The 19,033-nt window shown below is 42.2% G+C and overlaps 1 protein-coding gene and 1 long non-coding RNA gene across 3 annotated transcripts in view; both read right to left on the reverse strand.

The window, feature by feature from the left end:
* RNF150 (ring finger protein 150) overlaps positions 1–19,033 on the reverse strand; it is a 293,201-nt gene that overhangs the window by 230,867 nt on the left and 43,301 nt on the right. The gene's annotated exons all lie outside the window — the stretch shown is intronic.
* On the reverse strand, positions 15,443–16,508 carry LOC132692070 (uncharacterized). The gene is made up of 2 exons (XR_009616153.2): positions 15,819–16,508; positions 15,443–15,516 (listed from the first exon to the last, which is right to left on the reverse strand). It is a non-coding gene; the product is annotated as an uncharacterized LOC132692070 (long non-coding RNA).

Consider the following 19,033-nt stretch of genomic DNA (forward strand, 5'->3'; position numbering starts at 1 on the left):
AAAGTCTGAACTATCAACACTGAGTACCTACAATGTACAACATAGGTTTTTACATAACTTCAGATGAATGACTGGCAAAAAGATCAAGGCTGTGGCCTAATTCAGTTTTTATGTGGAATTGCTTTAACAACAGATAAAATAACCTGTTAGAATGTTATTTGCTTATTATTTACAAAAAGAATGCATACAGACTGACTGAGGTTCCTACAAAATTTACCCTCTTGCAAAAATTTGGTATCTTTAAACTATTAGCATTTGAAGTCAAAATATTTTCAGAGACAAAACAGAGCAGCCCCATCAGAAACACCACAAAGAGATGGGTTTTATTGTAGTTCCAGTAAATTCCAAATAGATCAGCTTTATTGTAACCTGATAACTCCCTGCAAGAGCTATTATTTCTTGGATTCATCAAGTCAAAAGTCTGTAGCTGGGTATGTCAACATGGCAGAAGCAATCTGGCTACCTTGAGTGCACCAGAAGTTCTAGGTAAGCATTTAGTGGCTGTCTTGATCAAAACCAGACATGGGGTACTTTGCATGTACCCATAAATCCAGGGCATATTATCTCCCTGCCACTGACGGAAAAAAAATTCCTTTGTCTTACTGATCCAGATTGTTTTTCTTGATTGGTCAATATCACCATGTAATTATTTGGTTATTTTCCAAACAACTTGACTATAAATTACTAAAAGGTGATCCTTTAAGAGCTTTCAGTTTTGATTCCCGTTTTCATGTTCAGAGAGGATAATTTTTTGAAGGATTTTTATGCTAAAATGGAAAAGTCTCAGAAAGCCCAGAGAAAAAGCCAATAAAAGAGTTTTTCAATCATCTAAGGATACAGATAAAAATCCAAGATCTCTATGGAAAAATTCACATTTAAAAAATATTTTTCCATCTCTAGGGTACAGTTAGGATATATTCTTCTCAGTGAACTAAACTGGCTTCTGTCACTCAAATTACACGGCAAGTTTACGCACTGAGATAGCATAAACAAAATGTTTCCCAGGCTATTACTGATAAATTTTGTCTTTAAGAAAAATTGGGTAGCATTTGCAGGGCTCAAAAGGTGAAGACGTCACATACTTTTGCATTATAGACAAGCAAAAAGAAGAAGGAAATGAAGGCAGTGAGGGGGGAAATAAGGAAGGGAGGATAGAAAGGAAATTACTGGAAAAAGCAGGATATTTTCTGGCCTAGAGGTGAATTCATTTAAAATAGGCAACAAATCTAAATTTGGAATATCTGAGCGTAGTTAACATTCTCCTATGAAAATACAACATCCTATGGTTCTTGAAAAGACACATTTAGAGGCACAAGTGGGGGGTGGCGGCTCAGTCGATTAGGTGTCTGACTCTTGATTTGGGCTCAGGTTCATGGAATCAAGTCCCATGTTGGGCTCTGCACTCACAACATGGAGCCCGCTTGGGATTCTCTCTCCCTCCCTTCTCCCCTGCTCCTTCTCTCCCAAAATAAATAAACTTAAAAAAAGAAAGGGGTACAAGGGTATTTTCATGGGTAACAGAACCACCTACACACTTTTAGGAAATACAGATGTTTTCATCAAAGGAGATCATGGAGGCAGCTTTTGTTGTTTCAGAATAAAGGGGATCCCACCACGGCTAAAATCTTGACAACGCTACAGTTGACAGGCACCACATGGTCCCCGAAGCTACGGTGTCAGAGCTGGTACTCCTTAGTCCCGGAAACACTTATTATTATTATTTTTTCTTATAGGAGAAAAAAGAAATCAAATACAAATGAGGGATTCTGCCATTATTTCTAGCAACTTCTAGGACACCACTACTCAAACTTCAATGTGCGTATGAACGAACAGCCTAGGCATCTTGTTAAAGTCCAGATTGTGCTTCAGGAGGCTGGGGGCTTGAGATCCCGCTGCCGCTGCACACACTGTGAGCAGAAAGACTCTCGGGCACCAGAAGACCTTTTCCACCCACGGCCGCGCACAGGAAGTGCTGCAACGGGTAAAGAGTTTTTATATTTTGAAAGGGACAGATAAATGTGCTTTATATGACGGAAGGATGAAATTTTTTTTGCGACCCCCTGACCACTGCTGATAAACTGTGTTTTCATGAGCCTCAGTTGTGGCTGAAGGTCTCTGCAGAGTCATTACAGGTGGCCATATGGCAACAGAGACAGACCTAGTGCACAATGATGAAAATTCTAACGCCCATTTCTGGAGCACGTTCTGGTTTGGGCATGTGTGTTTCAGTGGACAAAAAGGAAAGGAAGATCCACGTATGTAAAGTTTATCTTTGCTAAGTTGCCTTCATCAAACCTTCTGTCCAGGATCAAGGGATAAGCCACCTGTACATCGTCAAGTAATGAAACCACTCAAAGTATTTCAAAAGGCAATCACAAATCTAATTATGTTTTAAAACAGTTTTTGGAGAAACATTTGAAAACTAAAGTATAAAATAGACAGGAAAAGTGCACATTTAATTTACTATCCCCATCCAAAGCTATTACCAGTTCCCAATCTCATTTTCACTCGGTGCACCGCTATAACCTACAAGCAGAACAGGAACTATATCCAGTCTGACTCCCTTTTGCGTTAGCTGAAACACCTCTAAGAATCACAGCCTGAGAACACAGAGAGCTTCGATATTTAAAACCAATTATTTTAGATTCGAGCAAGGTGGATGACATCATCGCAGAGGACTATCCAACACTGGTTCCATTAACCTGTGATTCCTCAGGAATCAGGGCATCATGGTGGTCTTTCTGCTCTGTGGGGATGTTCATCACAATCACTGTGGCAGAACTAAGGATATGGTACCCAGTGGGAGGGAGGAGAACAGCAGCAATTAGGCAGAGATAGCCCTGGATGGGGAGAGAAAAGGCCCCTCCATGGCCGTAGCCAGTCTTTTTTAGCTTCGTAGGCAGGGCCATGGAAAGCAGCAGTGACCATCCCAGAGACAAGATGACAAAGGGGCAAGCCTGACATCGGACAGGGCAGCACCCCCTTTGCTCTCCTCCCTAACCTTTGCTTCCAATTTAAACAAAGGTCTCATACAGGCCTCATACTGGAGGCAAAATGTCAGAAGACCAATGCTTACCTGCTATCCGAGATCCTTGTGCCTCAGTTTCTTAATTTTTATAACGTAGCGATACCGATTCCACCCCCAGTTCATGGGGGATGTAGAATAAAATGAGATGTGAATAGAAAATGTTCAGGTCTATGTTATCATTAACCGCTACTGACAACACTTATAACAGTTTTAAAACCCTATCACCTGGTTTGCCTACGTGGATCTAAGTGGCCAACTAAAATATGGTGCTTGGTGAAGGAACCTGGGAGAAAGGGCAGGCAAGTCTACTTTTTTAAATTTAAATGCCATGCAATTCTTATTTTTTTGTCAGCCAAGCTTGGTGGCCTCTCTAGAAGCTTAGCTCCACAGAAGACAGAAATGCTGGAAAATGGTGACCATACAATGGATGAATAGGGTTGTCCAGGCTGAAAGAGGGTCTGGAAAAAGGGCCAGGGGCTGGGTGGAGCTGAAAGAGTGTCTGGCTCAGGAGGCTGCAGCACCAGGCAGGAGAGCAGGACAGGGTGAGGATCCGAAAGTGGAGGACTGTCCCCAGATTGTCTCCATCCTGGACTTCCGGGGCAAGCAGAATCTGGTCGACTGAAGGCAGTGAAGGAAGGCAGACCCAATAAACAGGGACCACTGCATAATTCCACGTGATTACTGGTTTCGAACTTTGAGAACACATTGTTTTAAATTAATACAGAGTGAATAAAATCTATTAGGAAGTGGCTGATATTAAACAATATCCTTCAAGCAGAGATGCGGGCTTTGGCACCATGGAAATCACAATCACAATGGCTGGTATGCAAGTCTGGCTTAGCTGGTTGTGGTGCGTGACTGTAGACGGTTAACAAGAGAAGGCAGGTGTGCCCAGCAACCGGAAAAAAGCGGAATCCTGACAGTAAGAATGTGAATGGGTAACTCTCCAGGATTAATCTGGACAGACGCCTTGATGCCTCTGTCAGGGTCATGTCAGAAAAACAGAAACCATTCTAAGTATTTCAAACCAAGGAAACTGGTTCACCAGGAAAAGATGAAAAGCAAAAGGGGGAGGTTGAAGCAACCTACAGATAGGGTCAGTAGGAAGTTCTACCACTCCTGGGACTAGAGAAATAAAAAAAAGAAATATGTTACTCAAGTTAAAGTTGGGGGTTGGCCTGTGGGATCTGGACCAAAAGGTAAGGATGCTCAGTAGAGCAGAGCCATGAAACAGACAAAATCACTTCAGAGATGCCACCTAAAGCAGAACGAAAGAGAGAAACATCCAGATTCCTCTTCTCCCCCAGTCTATCAGCGTCTCACATTGCCAAGCCTTCCCTGAAACCAGCTGGCAAGAGAAACGGGAATGCTCTCTGGGATACAGGGAAGGGCAGGGGATGGTTCCGACAACAAACTGGCAGATGACAGAGACTTATCCAGTTAGTTATCCTCATGCACTGACTCATGCACACTAAATCGCCTTCCAAATATCATTTGTTTAGTGAACACAGACTATTCATTCACTAACCAACACAATAGGTGCTCTATTTTCCTCAATTTCTGACTGTAAATTAACAAACTGGAACTGTTCTGTTTTAAATACAGTCTATGAGTCTTGTTAGCGCAATTCAAACTGCCTGAATGAAAGTCAGTATCTGCATCCTGGGAACTGAATCTAGACCAAAGGTTCCCAACTAAGGGAAGCCCTGGTCCCAGGGCTGACTCTAGAGTAAAGGTGGGCAGATTTCTGGAGAGTCAGAAGGTAAATACTGAAGCTTTGTGGGGCATATAGTCTGTTTCGACTACAAACCGTCCCTGACTTATTGGTGGTTTGACTTAAATTTTTTTGACTTTATAATCGTGAGAAGGCAAAAGGCATTCAATGGAAACTGCACTTCGAATTTGTATCTTTTCCTGCGCTGGTGATATTTGGTATGATACTCTCTCCTGATGCTGGGCAACAGGAGTGAGCTGATCTGCCATGTGATCACAAAAGTAAACAACCAAAACATTCTGTACCCACACAACCATTCCATCTTTCACTTTCAGCACAGTATTCCAAAAATTACACGAGGGGCACCTGGGTGGCTCAGTCGGTAGAGTGCCTGACTCTTGATTTCAGCTCAGGCAGGTCATGATCCCGGGGTTGTGGGATAGAGCCCCACACCAGGCTCCACACTCAGTGTGGAGCTTGCTTAGGATTCTCTCTCTCTCTCTCTCTCTCTCTCTCTCTCTCTCTCTCTCTCTCCTCTCCTCTCCTCTCCTCTGCCCCTCCCCTGATCATGGGTGGGCACTCTAAAATAAATAAATTAAAAATTACATGAGATACTCAACACTTAACTATAAAGCAGGTTTTGTGTTAGAGGATTTTCCCCAACTGTAAACTAATGTAAGTGCTCTGAGCACATTTACGGTCAGGTAGGCTAAGCTAAAATGTTCAGTAAATTAGGGGTAGAGAATGAATTTTTGACTTACGATATTTTCAATTTACAGTGGATTTATCAGAATGTAACCCCATCGTCAGTTGAGGAAGACCCTTTCTCAACTCTGTACTACACTGAGAGAGCAGCTCTAGACAATACCTAAGTAAATGGGTGTGGCTTTGTTCCAAAAGGACTTTATTTGCAAAAACGGGCAGTGGGTCAGATTTGGGTCTAAGGCAGGGCCCCCAGTCTTAGGACCTCTAGTGAGACCGATGCTAACCAAGTAAAGGAAGCTCATCTTGACACAACTCTCAAAATGAAGCAATTTGAGGATAGGGCTGATGTCCACTATTGTTTACTATTTGGAATGATATCCGTCAACCTCAGTCCCAGGAAAGGTTTAAAATTTTATTATATTTTCCCCTTGAATTGCTCCTTTATATTATAAATCACTTAGAGAACATTTTTAGTTTTATTTTGCCTCTAATGCAATTTTATATCCCTAATGACTTTTGACTTACTGCTTTTCTCTATAATTTTGACTTCCATCTAATTATAATAGGACTTAAAGGAATTTTGAAGTCCTATTTCAAAATATTTTCGTTCCTACCACTCAGAAAAATCTGAGGTCATTCCTTCTTATTTTTCCTTATGTGAAGTTTGGTGGGAAAATCTCTAGCATAAGAATATTTTCTTTTAAAGAATATTTTTCTAGGGGTGCCTGGCTGGCTCAGTTGGTTAAGCGTCCCACTCTTGATTTTGGCTCAGGTCATGATCTCACAGTCATGAGATTAAGCTCTGCGTCGGGCTCTGTGCTGACAGCATGGCGCCTGCTTGGGATTCTCAGTCTCTCCCTCTCTCTGCCCCTCCCCTGCTTGTGCGTGCTCTCTCTCAAAAATAAATAAAAATATATTTCTAGATCTTATTGGAAAATGATGACACTACCTAGCCACTTGTTTTCATAAAAATGAGGATGTCATATCTGTTAAGATTACATATTTTTTATAAAATTTCAAATGGGAACCACTCTTTAAAGATTTCTTTGAAGTTTTTAAAAATCGCATAAAATAAGCTTACATGCATAGGTTAAAACCTTTTTAGTCCCTTCCAGGCCCTGTGAACTGTGTCCTAATGCTTTCTACTGTTTGCCATTTGATTCAAATTCATTTCTCCTTTCTACAAGACTTTAGTTGGGCCTGCTTCCCATTTCTATATTAAAACTGCTTTTTATTACAATTGCAGACAATTATTATCAGTGATCAGATTTTCTTTTCATTTTCTCTTCAAATAGATGCATACCATCTCCTCCTTGACCCAGAGCATCAGATCAGCCATGGATTCTAAAATGCATGCTCATCTGACTGGATTTAATCAGCCACTTAGGATTTGTCTCCCCACCTTCACAGTACGTATTTTTCGGTCAAGGCTTCAAACTGGGCTTTTTAGTCTTCATTTATTCTTGCTCTGCAAAATTTAGCACTTTCATGTGTGTCAGGACTCTGACTCTCTGTTCCTGACCTCCCTCACACCATCAACTATGAAATCTTTCTTTTGTCACATTGGCATGGCTGGCTCTCTTGAGATCTCTACTTGTCTCTGATTAAAAAGAAAAATATGTTGGGGGTGCCTGGGCAGCTCAGTCGGATAAGTGTCTGACTTCAGCTCAGGTCATGATCTCACAGTTCATGAGTTCGAGTCCCTTATCGGGCTGACAGCTCAGAGCCTGGAGCCTGCTTCAGATTCTGTGTCTCCCTCTCTCTCTCTGCCCCTCCCCTGCTTGCTCTCTGTCTCTCTCTCAGAAATAAACATTAAAAATTAAAAAAAAAAGCATTAAAAAAATCTGTTGCCCATAAAACACAAATATCATTCACAAAAAGATTTTTGTGAACAAAATTATTTCTAAGTTTTTCTTATATTTAAATCTTTTTAATGTTTGTTTATTTTTGAGAGACAGAGGGAGACAGAGCATGAGTGGGGGAGAGGCAGAAAGAGAAGGAGACACAGAATCCAAAGCAGGCTCCAGGCTCTGAGCTGTCAGCACAGAGCCTGACATGGGGCTTGAACCCACAAGCCATGAGATCATGACTGAGCCTGAGTCAGGTGCTTAACTGAATCACCCAAGGCACCCCATTTTTCTATTTAATTCCTTAATAAATTCATGATGGTGAATGTCACTTCCTTCCCTTGGTCAAAATGATCCCATTTGAAAGAGGACAGCTGTGATTCTGTCACCACGCCAGCCACCTGATGTCAGTGGAACTGCTATTTTGCCTTCCGAACCCCAAAATATAAGTCTAAGAAGTATAATGTGAGCAGTCTGGGGCCCTGGAAGAATCGCCTGGTCTAGAGATGTATGTTCTTTAACTGCACTCACTATTCTTCCTTCTGACTATATTGGGAGAGAAGAGGCCAAAAAAGAAAGGTGGGGGCAGGGTGGAGGATGTAGGCCAATGAGTTATGCCTATTCAAGATGAGAAAGGACCCAAGAGAAATGAAAACAGATGTCCACACAACAACCTGTACATGAGTGCTTACCTCAGCCTTATTTATAACCACACCATTCCAAATGTCCTCAGTGGGTGAAAGAAAACACAAACTGTGGCACATCTATACACAAGGATACTGCCCAGGAGCAAACTATGGATATGTACAACAGGGAGGAATCTCAAATGCATTATGTTCAGTAGAGGAGGCCAGATGCAAAAGGTTACATACCATATGATCCCATTCAGAGGGCATCAAAGGCAAAACCATAGAGGCAGAGAACAAAGCCGTGGCTGTCGGGATGGAGGTCGGGGGAGAACTGGACTACAAAAGGGCAGCACAAGAGAATTTGGGGGGGGGGGGTGACAGAATTGCTCTGTGCCTTGATTGTGGTGATGATACATGACTCTTCTCACAACTCATTCGAATGTTAAAAAAAAAAAAAAAAACGGTGAATTTTACTATACGTGATTTAAAAAATGAACATCAAAAATTTCTTTCAAAAACAAATAGAGGTGAGAGCTTCCTGGCTGTGGAAGAACAGAGCCCATGAAAATGAAGTCCCACTATTGTTTAGTTAACAACCGAGGGGGAAGATTCCGGCGTGTTTTCTTCAAGCTCCCCCTCCCTCCAAGCTGGTGTTCTTACTGCCCGTCAGGATTCTGCATTTATAGAGGTTCTGCCTATCCTGGCCCTGTGCCCCGATGAAAACAAACTGCCATGGCTGGAGACCTGGCCAGGAATGGGCTCTGCTTGGGGCTATGTCCTGCTTCCCTGACCACCAAGGTTAAGTTATTTCTCTAAATTATAGTCTTTGATTTTTCTTGCAGTAGCTTTAAAACAAAACAAAAACCCAGCAGCTGTTGCCAGCATTAAGCTCTCAGATTTTGGTGATGAAAAAAAAAAAAAGAATCCTTTTTCTTCCCCCCTTGGAACTTAAGCATCCCAAGGAAAGCACAACAGTCTGCTCTTAATTTTTTTATAAAATGTGATCATGCTCTGGAATGGGGAAGGCTGCACAAATGGCATACATCGGTTCTCTAAGAATTTATCCTGTCCCAGGATGAGACCCAATGAAACTGTAAGATTCCTGTACTTGACCGTCCCATGGGTCAGTGGGGTAAATGGTGAAGTATGACAGGATTGCCCTAGGCCAGCATGGACTTCAAGGAATAAAAGAAACAGGTGACCATTTTCTCCTCTCCGAAATCTCAGAATTAAAATCTCAAAAAAGTGCCAGATTTTTGACAAGGTATGAGGAAAAAGGAGGGCCTACATTTTATAAGCTTCATTGCTTTGCAAGGGAAACAATTTCATTCTATCCCATATTCAACCGTTACCGGGCTTGCTTTCAAAAGCAGAGGAGATTGTGCCTATAAATAGTTTTAAAAGGAGTTTGAGGTTATAGATAGATTCATAAAAAGTCTCTTCCATTTCAAATGCAAATTATCTCAGCACAACTCACAGTGATGGTATTGAGTTAGATAATGCTAGTTAATAAACTTAGTTTGTTTGGGGCACCTGGGTGGCTCATTTGGTTAAGCGTCCGACTTCAGCTCAGGTCATGATCTCACAGTCTGTGAGTTCGAGCCCTGCATTGGGCTCTGTGCTGATAGCTCAGAGCCTGGAGCCTGCTAAGGATTCTGTGTCTTGATTGTGCTCTGCCCCTCCCCCACTCACACTCTGTCACGCTCTCTCAAAAATAAACATAAAAAATTTTTAAATAGTTTTGTTTCATCATGTTTATCAGTCTGTCAGTTTCTAATAGAGACAAGTTGTTAAGAAATGTGACTACTTCATTGTAACATTGATAAGGAGTACTGAGCCACAGTGATGCATTCTTCATGCAGAGACTGCTCAGAGAGCACAATTCTTGGCTAAAAATGTTGACTTTCTGTTCTCCCCAACCGCAGCTTATTTGCATTCAGCACATCCTATCATGTTTTCAATGATCAAATTAAACCTTTTTTTATTCTGAAAAACATTAGGCCACTAAAACTCCCAAGAAAGCCAAAAGGCTGCTTTGGGTTTTTTTGTTTGTTTCTTTGTTTGTTTCCTTTCTTATTTTCACTTTTCATGTTCATTCTTTGCCAAGAGTATATAGTGATCAATTGCTAGAGTCAGACTGCCTGGCCCCAAACACCAGCTCTTACCATGTAATAGCCACATGAACTTGGGCAAGATACTTAACCTCTCTGTGTTTCAATTTCTTCATGTGAAAATTGGGATGGCAAGTAAAATCACTACCATGCAGGACCCTTCTCTTAAAAGAGTTAACATATATAAAGTGCTTAGAACAGTGTCTGGTACATAGTAAGTGCTATAAGGGGATAATTAGCTGTTGTTATTAGATGTTATCAGCAGCTCAATCTACATAGCACCACATACAGCAATGGAAAGAGAATGATCTTGGAAGGGACAGACCGACAGGACCGTAAATCCCAGCATGTATCAGCTTAATGTCCTCAGTTGCCTCATCAGTAAAATGGGGCTAATGATGTCTCCTAACATGACTCTTATACAGATTTAATGCCCGGAATTTACCTAGTATCCTACTCCTACATGATAGTAGTCAGAACTGTAGGCTCTGGACCAGAAGGCCTGTGAGACTTTAGACAAATTTCCACTCCCTGAAGGTTCCATTCCCTTATAAGTAAATGTCAATAAAAGTTGTGCTGAGTTCAGAGCAGTATTGTGATGATTATATGAAATAAGGCATCTAGAACATAGTTAGGACTTAATACACATTGTCTAAAATTGTAAGAGCGAGGCTCCTCAGTGTATATCATACAGGAAACTGGTAAAAATAGTCCTAATTCCCAAAAGACATATTTAGGTAATATTTTAAATAAAAAAAATGAAAAGGTATTTCTCCCTTGTAAAACACCTCTTCCCAGAGAAACCAGATTAGTCAGCTGTAAACAGGAAGATTAACCTACAGCAGCACATTAAATCTCTCCATCATCTGTCATGAAATCCCATTGCCTCTTTACTGAAAGATCTCTGAAATCTGTCCTTCCCCCTCTCCCTCCACTACCAAGTTCCCAGCCCATCTACTATTTTGTTTTTGCTGCAAAAGACAAATATGGAATAAAACCCCTGGGTTCATCATCAAATCTGAAATCGCCTGGCCACTTTGCTAACTTCACCTGATCCAGTACTAGCTGTTAGTATCGATTTAAAATTTCTTTTCTCATGGTCAAAATGTGGCACTGCAACCGCTTAAAACATGTCATCCAATTTCTTAATTCGCTTCATTTTGTATTCCTTACTTATCTCAAATGTGTCCTCTTTTGCAACATGTCCCAGGAGAAGTTCTGTTCTGTAAAATACCAGCTACTTATCTGAAATTGCATCTCCCCCCACCTTCCGTTCTCTAAACAAATTACATTTGTGTGAAAAAGGGCAAGGGGAAAATGTGTCAGCTTTTACAATGTAAGCTTAGCTCTGTGGAGGGCATTAGAATTAGTTCTCGGGATAGGCTGACAGTGATGGGAGATGCTGGGATACTGGAGTGTGCGTGCCAAGCGGGGAAAAGCCAGACTGAAGGCAAAGGTCCAGTGTACCTGGGACAGGAAGTTAACAGGAATCTCTCAAAAGTCAGGGTGCCCTGCCGCAAGTGTGGAACAGCTCTTGGGCCATACGTGAGAGGCCTGATTACCAAACGGCATCTGCTTATCTGGCTCTGGGTCTAGTGACCTGTTTGCTGGACCACGAGCCCAGTGTGGTGGTCACCAGTGAGGAGCAGTGGGACTTCAGAAGCGTCACCCTTGGGTAAGTGGCCATCCTGAGTCGGAGAACCTTTAAGTCACCACCATCTAGATCATTTACTGCTTTGTCTCCTCGCCTTCAACACTGTCAACCTTGAGAGTAGTGTCAGATGTAAGCAGCCCTTACAGGTATAACATCTTCAATGCTCAAATTCCAGAAAGGAAGGCCAGGCTAAGGACATGTCAGCATTTGGAGAACTCTATTTTAATTTACAACCAACGCTATCAGTCATTAAAATAAGTGGCATTTACATGTTAGATGAGCTGTTACTTTGAGCTAGGTTAATCTTCTCCACTTTCTTCCAGTGTTTTCTCTGAGATCCTTCTTAACTTCAGCTGCTAAGCAACTCACTCTTAGAGAAGCAGAAGTGGGCTTATATCCAGTGATAAGAGCAGGAAATAAAGGAGACAAAAGGAAACCTATGCTGCCCAAAATGGAAACACCTGAAGACCAGTGCTTCGATGGGACAGAGACACCACCACATCATCATCAAGCAAATCAGTCTAAGCATGAGAGGGATTTTGTGTGCACGAAGTTGATTTAGCAACTTGAGACTTATGAAACTTCCTGGGTCGCCTGGGTGGTTCAGTCCGTTAAACGTCCAACTCTTGATTTCAGCTTGGGTCATGATCTCATGGCCCGTGAGTTTGAGCCTCGCTGTTAGCACAGAAACTGCTTGGGATTGTCTCCCTCCTTCTTGCTCTGCTCCTCCTCTGTGCGCTCACACTCTCTCTCTCTCTCTCTCTCTCTCTCTCTCTCAAAATAAACATTTAAAAAAAGACTTATGAAATTTTCCTAGTAAAAGTTAAATTTTTGTTTTCCAAAATTTATTGGAAAAAAACCCTGAATACCACTTAGAAACATAATGAAAACAAGCAAAGACAAAACAGAGGTCTGTAAGGTTCAAGACCTTTCAGAATCATAATTGAATTTAAAAAAATTTTTTTAATGTTTACTTATTTTTGAGAGAGAGAGAGAGAGAGAGAGAGAGAGAGACAGAGCATGAGCAGGGGAGGGGCAGAGAGAGAGGGAGACACAGAATCCAAAGCAGGCTCCAGGCTCTGAGCTGTCAGCTCCCCGACGCGGGGCTCGAACTCACAAACCGCAAGATCATGACCTGAGCCGAAGCCGGCCGCTTAACCGACTGAGCCACCCAGGTGCCCCCATAATTGAATTTCTTAAAGTTTATTTTTTTGTAATCTCTACACCCAACGTGGGGCTTGAACTCACAACCCCTAGATCAAGCGTTGCAGGCTTTTCCTACTGAGTCAGCCAGGCGCCCCATAAATTATTCTTCTATGTATATGTGTATGCATGCGTGTGAGAGAATGTACCCATCCATCTCTATTTAGGGAGAGAAACCAGAGTAACAGTTTTCCAAAACTAATTATTCCCTTAGAGATAGGCAACTTTCGTGTGTGTTCAAAGAACAACTTAAATAGTCCTTCCTTAGGGTTTTCACACTCACCCATTCAATAACTACAGAATAGAGACACCTTGGGTTTTCTTCTAGTTTTCTATACCCTGCAGAGAATTCTGTTTACTTTTCAAACCCATAAGCTGTTCTGCTTGTGCCCCAGGGTTCTCAGAATTGTATGGTCACTCTGCATTCCGTGCTATTTCACTGTCAAAGTGTAATCATGTGTTTGTACCAAAGAAACCAAATGCCGTTTGCTTCCCAAAAGCATGCTTCAGCTTTGCCATTTAGGTTAATTGCTTAGGCCCAACACATGGGTGGAGGCACCACAGCAACACGATTAATTTGAGCTTCGAGTTCCTCTGCTGTTTTGAACTCTTCAGGGAAAAGGGATTGAAATAATACAAAGTAGTTATTAAGCATACTCCCTAAAGGCTTTTTTAAAAAGCCTAAAAGCAATGTACATAATTGAGGGATTAAATAGATTCCTACATCACTGCTGCACTGCTGTATACATTATGGGCCACATTTCCTGGAACCAATGTAACTTTTAAACCAGTGCACAGGGTAATTGAGGGATTCAATTCAACCGCTGTTCAATAGTCATTTGCACCATTACTGGTTTTTCTGGCATTTTCTGATTGTTCTGGTCTTCATGCCCTGAGATGAATGATTTGGGGACAGCTCTCCTTATGCTCCCAATCCTGGGTTTTTGTTTTGTTTTGTTTTTTGTTTTTTTTTTTTTTATGTTTGTTTGCTGTTTATTTATTTATTTAGAGAGAGGGCACCAGTGAGTGTGCAAACAGGGGGGGAGACAGAGAGAGAGAGGGAATCAGAGAACCCCAAACAGGCTCACGCTGTCAGCACAGAGCCTCATGTGGGGCTTGAACTCACAAACCATGTGAGAACATGACATGAGCCAAAATCAAGAGTCAGATGTTTAGCTGACTGAGCCACCACAGCCCTACCTCCCCTAAATCCTCTTTATCTCCTTGCCTCTGCCTTTCTAATTCGGTGCAGAAAGAAAAAAAAAAAATGTGCCTAACAGGGGAGGTGTCAGGAACCATCAGAATAATTTTTACATAGTATGTTAACTACATTTTCAAATATCATGCTCAGTATGGTTTCTTTCAACCTTCAGATGAAGAATATCTAAGTTAAAACAATGTGTACAATAGTGAATCTGAAAAAAAAATACAGTAATACACATTTTCCTTGTTTCCAAACCTTTTCAGACCCCCTGTAGACACTTAGCATCTAGTCTAACAATAAGCTTCCCCATGTTTTCTGATTTTTAAGATATCCCACAGTAAGAGGCCTATTCCTAACGAACCATCAGAATGGTTTATGAAAGACGGTAAATTCAGCAGCCGTACTCCACAATTCCCCCTCTTACCAGAAGATTTCTCAACAACCAAAAAAAGCATAGAGAAATAACCAATTCTTTTGAATTTGTGTAACTAGTAAGTGAAATCCTTAGATACTGACTTTGTCACCTTAAGCAAGAAAAACACCAATAACTATACTCAAAAAAAAATCAAGTGACTCAGTGAAAATACTTTGTGCTCAAGGCCACAACCTTGATCCTAAGTTTGCCCTTCTTTTTTGCCCTCCTTCTCTTCCTTTTCTACTCTGGCTTAGAACTATTAACAGGTTCGATTTACACACCAGTGTTGGTTTTCGTGACAAATTTTGGCTCTGCCTCGCCTGAAGTTACAAGGCTGAAGCTACAGGTGTTGAACCAGACTGGGACACAGCATCATGAAAGACGTACAGGGTGCGTAAGACACGGTGAGGACCCGATCAGTAGGACACCTGTGTCACAGGAGGAGAGCCTGGTTATACATCTCCATTTGTCCCTTCTGTTTCGCCCAAAGGCACAGAGACCCTGAGGATGGGCAAAGTTGTTTGTGGAGTACTTTGTGCCAACGTGACAGAATGTGTACACATAATTCACATGTATATGCTCAAAGTTGCATAGTACAAATCTCTTACGTGACTCACGTCTTTCTAGGCATTTATGAAAGCTATAAAAGCAACTGACTACAGTTTTACCGAAATATGCATACGCAAAGACTGAGCAAAGATTAAAAATACGCTGTTTGGAAGTGTAGTGGAAACCAAAGTGACAGATTCTAAAAGAGCCCCGTCCCCACCTCTGCACAAATACACCTAATTTCTATCTCTTGACCAGTGTAATTTGGTGTGGATAAGACCTCCCCTAATTTGAATCAGACTTAAATTTAGGTATAATGCACCCATTTCATTCCGAGGCATGAATCAGAAACACATGACAAATAATGACAGCTGTACAACTCCTGAATGTTGACCATTTTAATGACTTCAGCTTAGCAGATAATGGTTTCCATGAGCCGAAGTATGCTCACTGTCTCCTAAATAATGGAAAAGAGGATTATTTGATCATTCCTTTGGGTTTGCGGTAACGCTATATATTCTGAAATATTTGTTCATGCTATAGATCTGAAAGACAAAGAAAATCCAGGTTGTAACTTTTCTCCAGGAAACAAAACCAAACAAGGCATTTTACCCTCTGAGAGAGAGAACTTGCAGAGCAAACAGATTATTTCAGCACGAAGCTAGATACCAGAGATACAGCATTTTGAAAATACTCTCAGTGCCTATTTTAATTATAACTAAGTCTCTTAAATTTGCCAACTATGGAAACACAACGGACCTTAAACATAACAGAGAAGAGCTTTGCTTTTCCCTCTACGTCTGTTGCTGGCAGTCTGCAGACTGAGCTGGGTACTAAAGGATGCCTAGACTTCTGATCAGCAAAGAAGGGGGTCATGGGTAACTGTAGCACGGAGGTAGCACGAAGCAGAGTGCAGGCTCAGGAATAAGCCTGAAAAACAGAGGTGAGGTGACTAACTGGTTCAAATGAGATCACTTTTGGCAATGCCATCACAATACCTCCCAGCCCATACATCCTTCTCACAACGGGCTCTGCTACTCATCTCATTGAGAGGTGGGGGTCTACAGACCCTCATCTTGAACCTAGCTGGGCAGAGCTTTGTGACTCCTTCCACTCACAGGGCATTACAGGTGGTATGCAACTTCCGAAGCTAGATCCTAAAAAGGCCTGGCTCTCTTGTGACCCTCACTCTTGGGGCCTGCCACCATGCTCCGAGGATTTCTCAACTAGTCCGGGTGGATGCACCACCACACACAGAAGCCATGTGTAGGGGCTCCAGATGACATCACAGAGGAGGTCTTCAGGGTCAGCAAAGGCCACCAGACACAAGGAGAGGCAGTGCCAGAACACCCCATCATCAAGTCACCTCCAGCTTTGGAGTCTTCTCGGCTGAGAACCCAGGCACTGGGGATGACAGACAAGCCACTGCCTCTGTGCCCTATCCAAATTCCTGACCCACAAAATCTGGAACATAAAAATGATGGTTTTATGCCACTCGAGTCCTGGGGTAGTTGGTTACGGGTGGAACAGACACCTACTACGAGGCAGATATTAGACCTCACATGTGACCGGACTAACAGGGGTAATGGAAAATCGTGGGAGATTTTCTTTTTTAAATTTTTTTTTTTTTCAACGTTTTTTATTTATTTTTGGGACAGAGAGAGACAGAGCATGAACGGGGGAGGGGCAGAGAGAGAGGGAGACACAGAATCGGAAACAGGCTCCAGGCTCCGAGCCGTCAGCCCAGAGCCTGACGCGGGGCTCGAACTCACGGACCGCGAGATCGTGACCTGGCTGAAGTCGGACGCTTAACCGACTGCGCCACCCAGGCGCCCCTCGTGGGAGATTTTCAAGCAAAGTGATTTTGTAATTAAGAACTTAAGACATCAGAGGGGTTAAGTTAGAAAGAAAAACCTTTAAAACAATTTTTTTTAACATTTATTCATCGCTGAGAGACAGAGAGAGAGAGAGAGAGAGTGGGGGAGGAGCAGAGAGAGAGGGAGACACAGAATCTGAAGCAGGCCTCAGGCTCCGAGCTGTCAGCGCAGAGCCGAATGCAGGACCCAAACTCACTGGCTGCGAGATCATGACCTGAGCCAAAGTCAGATGCTTAACCGACTGAGCCACCCAGGTACCCCAGCAGAAAAACCAGTTAAAAAATTTCTCACGTTGGCTTGGCCTAATGCCGTTGCAGGACAGAATAAAAGAGGAGGAGGGAAAATACATGTAGTTGGAAGAGGAAGTTTGGATGCCAACAGAGTGTGAAAGATGGCACCTGAACACACAGAGAGGACAGCCAGTTACCAGCAGGTGGGAGAAGAAACATAGCTTCCATTTAGACACATGAAGCCTGATGCAAGACACATGCAAGAGCCTGCCTGAAGACCAGATGTCCTGATGTAGGACAGTCTCTTCAGGCGGCTTGAAATAAAGGGCTAAAACCTAAGTGAAAAGACAGATTACGGCCTATACATCATCTGCGTCCAGGGGACAGTTTAAAGTACACACCAGAATTGTTCTATGAAAAGCAAGAGAAACAGAAACAAAAGAGGGCCACACAGTCAAGATTTCCAGGGCATCTGTGTCTGCCGGGCTTAAGAAGAAGGATCAAAGAAGAATCTACTCAAACCGTGTCCCTCTTCACTCCCAGTCATTTGCCTCATTGTCCACTTCCTCGACTACCTCGATTCAGCCGCCCCTTATCGTCCCCCCCCCTCGCCTCCCTTTCTGCACTGTCCTCCTTTCCTTCATCATGTAATCCTTTGCCCATGATACTCCTCTCTTTCTTCCTCCTTTTCACTTCCTCTCTGCGTCAGGCTTATCGTGTCCCCCGAAAATTCGTATGTGAAGCTCTAACTCCCAGTGTGACGGTGTTTGAGACAGGGCCAATAAGGAAGTGATGAAGGTTAAAATGAGGTCATTAACGGTGGAGCTCTAATCTGTACTGTTGGTATCTTTATTAAAAAAAAAAAAAAAGGAAGAGACACCAGATCATACCCCCACACCCCACCATGTGAGGACACAGCAAGAAGGCCACTGTCTACAACCAGGAGATGAGGATTCAAGTGAAACCTACCTTGCCAGCACTTTGATCTTGAACTTTCCAGCCTCCAGAACTGCAAGAAATAAATTTCTGTTGTTTAAACCACAAGCCTCTGGTATTATGGTTATAATGGTATGGTTATAGCAGCCTGAGCTAATATACTCCCTGATCCAAATACTTCTTTCATATTTTCCTAGAAACCTCACCCCCTACCAAGCAGACTTTGTGGAGGCCAGGTATGAAAAATTATCTTAAAATGGCTAAGATCATAGTGGGATATCCTCATGATCACCACGAAATTTAAATGACCAGTGAAAATACTTACAGTAAGAAATGATCCATAGTTTTTGATAAAATACTTTTAGTAAATTCTTCAACTGTGTTTAAACTTTATTTTAGGTATGTAAATTTAATTGACACAAAAAAGGAATTATGGAAGTTATCTGTGTAGAGCTGCATAGATAATACCTCTTCAAAGAACAGAGAAAATTTGAAGTACACAAAGGAATACCTGGAATGGAGCCTCTGCAAACTGGAGAAATGGGATATGTACTGGGCATGAGGGAGTATGACTCAGGGTTCTTAAGGAGAGGCTTGGGTTCTAACAGCATTGGCCATTTTAACTTCTCTCAGCAAGGCAAACAATGACAACAAAACTAAAAACTGTAAATCTGAGGGGAACAACAGACCAATGCCTGCTAGAAATAGTCAATAAACCCAGGGACATAAACTAGAACCAGAGACTTAGATCTAGAAGCATCGTTTGGGTCACTGGATGCAAACCCCTCAGCTTATAGATGAAGCCCTTTACATAAGAATCTCTCAGGATTTTACTTCTCCCTTTCTCCTATTCTACAGCATGCCCACTAAAGTTAAGGTAAGGGAGAAACCTGTCTAGCATGACTCTCCCAATTTTCATTCATTCACTCAT

Source organism: Panthera onca, chromosome B1 (genome assembly GCF_046562875.1).
Source record: "Panthera onca isolate mPanOnc1 chromosome B1, mPanOnc1 haplotype 2, whole genome shotgun sequence".
In the NCBI taxonomy this organism is placed as follows: Eukaryota; Metazoa; Chordata; class Mammalia; order Carnivora; family Felidae; genus Panthera; species Panthera onca.